Here is a 2,898-nt window from a genome sequence, read left to right as displayed (position 1 = left end):
TTAAGAAAGACTTAAAACTCAATATTACTTAAATTTTATTTAAAAACTGTCATTTGATATTTTAACTTACTATCAAGTATAATATATTAGCAATCTTTTTTAAATTAATATTACCAAATCGATTATTCTTTAAAACATTTTTTAAAACAAAGAAATATTACTCCACCATTCAAATAGAAAATAAAACTCCCATTCAGGAATTTTTATTATTAGTTTCTAAAGCTGAAACCTATCAGCTTACCAGTATTGTAATTATAATGACAGTATATCAGTATTTTGATCTTTACACCACTTAGAATTTTTCCCCCCAGATAATCATTAGCATCTTTACTTTTCATGGATGCTTTGAGTACATCCTGATTTATTTAATCATCCACCTTTTTATTTAAGTGCTCACTGTTTCCAATTTTGTTTGACTCAAAATTAAGCAAATTAATCATTTATCATAGATACTTTATTTTAAAAAATTAGACGTTCTTACACTTGAGAGATTTAAAGTAGTGTCCAAGATGAATATTATTTAGGCATTTAAAACTAGTATTAAATATAAGTAAATTCTAAAGCCAACTAGGTATGATAGGGATTTATGTTTTGATCTGAAATATTTCTAATGGACAACTATTCATCTGATCTGCATTTGTGTGAAAAACTGACCTAAGCATAAGAAGGAATGAGACACAGTTGTCTCATTTCTTGCACTGAAAAATACCATTTTTTGTGGAGATGAGATTCAATAACCATTTCTAATGCAAAGCAGAAGTGAATCACTGAATGGAAAAGGTCAAAGAAAGATGTGACTTCCAGAAAGAATATTCAAGGAAGGCTTCATCTATAGCAAAATATGAATTTCATGTTTCTTCTTTGACCCATTCCATTTCTAAATGTTAGCAAAATAAGGATTTTTATGGTCTGAATCACATGAGAAACCTTGAGGTACTATTACTAGACATTGAAGTGGGATTAGGTAGAATTTGCTGCATAATTTCCTATGGTTAATTATTTTTAAAAAATTGTGGCACATCATGTTCAAAGGAATACTAGTAGGGCTGACTTTCTGCAGATGTGGCTATTTTCCCCAGATTTACCTATTCCTTGCAAGATCAGATTCAATCCACACATTACACAATCACTGCCTCTGTTGTGACATAGTAATAAAGATACAGTGTGGCTTTCAAGTAATAGAAGGAATTTTATGAAGATGCTCAACATACAAAGTGGCTTAAATTGCAGCTCCTGTGTTAAACCACATGGGAAGAAGCCTGTGAAAGAGCTGGTCAGACTTCCCCAACACTTACCTTCACTCTTGCTTCCTCTCACTGAAACTTGCCCTTCTTCGAGGAGCTATAGCAGAAAGAAAAAAGCAGCCCCTGACATTAGAGAACCAACCTGACACCACAGCCACTGTTTTTAGAAGCTGTCTGGGTGCTCATGTTCTTGTCTTGCTGGACGTAAAGAATCTCACAGAACAAGAAGGTCACTCTTCAACCATGAAGTGTGTGACAAAACAAGACCGCTTAATAGTTTTGTCTAAGCAGAGAAAAAACAAGGTCGCTAAGCAAACAGCAAAATAATCTAATAGCTTCCTCTCCAAGCTAATATGACCACATTGAGTATATTTCTTCTCTAGAATGATATACTATATAGTAATATGCTTTATGCTTACTCGGACCCTTCCTCCAATTACCTAACTGAAACTCAAGTTCTTTCCAACACACTCTTTTTGAGACCCCCATGGTTTCCTATGGTATATACACTTCCAATGTGTGTTACTGGTGGTCTTTGATGGAGAAGTACAATTAACTTTTATGTTAATCTTGTATCCTGCAAGCTTAACTCATGAATTAATTTTTCTAGGTGTTATATTTGGTTGTTTTTCCAATTCAACAATTTTCTGTTGACTGTCGTATTGCCCATAAACAAAGAGTTTTGCTTTTTCCTTTCCAGTCTGAGCACCTTTTATTTTTTGTATTTCACTGGCTAGCTGTTGAACAGAAGGGCTCAGAGTATGAATATTTGTTCCTGATCTTAGAGGGAAAGTAGTTTCCCACTATTAAGTACAATATTAATTGTAGTTTTAATCGATGCCATTTATTAAGTTAAGAAAGTTCCTTTCTATTTTTACTTTCTAAAGAGTTTAAATTAGAAGCGACTGTTGGAATTTTTTGAAATGCTTTTCCCTGCATGTATTAAGATGCTCATATACTTTTCTCTTTTAGTTTGTTACTAAGGTAAATTGATTAATTTTTTAAAATTAAATAAACTTTGCATTTTCAGGGTAATCCAGTTTGGTCTTCCCAGGTGGCGTGAATGGTAAAGAACTTGCCTGCTAATGCTCAAGACATAAGAGATGCAGGTTCGAGCCCTGGGTCGGGAAGATCCCTGGAGGAGGGCATGACAACCCATTCCAGTATTCTTGCCTGGAGAATGCTGGTGGAGCCTGGTAGACAGAGGAGAGAGGAGCCCGGTGGGTGACAGTCCATAGCGTTGCAAAGAGTCGGACACGACTGAAGCAATTTAGCACACGCATTTGATCATGACGTGTTATTCTTTTAATATATTGTTGGATTTGATTTTGGTGAAATTTTGTTAAGAACTGTTCATGCATATCATGAGAGATGTTGGTCTATAGTTTGTTCAGCTTTTTATTGTAACCTCCCTGTCTAGTTTGGATATTAGGGTGATATTTGCCTCATAAAATAGTTCAGAAGCAACCCCTCCACTCCCGTTTTCTGTAAGCACATTTTTCTTCCTTAAATATTTGATATTTTCACTCCTTTTGTTTCCTAAGACAAATATGCTGTCATCTTTATTTTTATTTCTTCAAATGTAACTTGGTCCCCAATCTGCCTGGAAGAAGGGGAGGACTTTTAATATTTATCTCTATATCAGTGATTTTTC

Source organism: Bos indicus, chromosome 20 (assembly GCF_029378745.1).
Source record: "Bos indicus isolate NIAB-ARS_2022 breed Sahiwal x Tharparkar chromosome 20, NIAB-ARS_B.indTharparkar_mat_pri_1.0, whole genome shotgun sequence".
Lineage (NCBI taxonomy): Eukaryota > Metazoa > Chordata > Mammalia > Artiodactyla > Bovidae > Bos > Bos indicus.
This window is presented reverse-complemented; position numbering follows the sequence as displayed.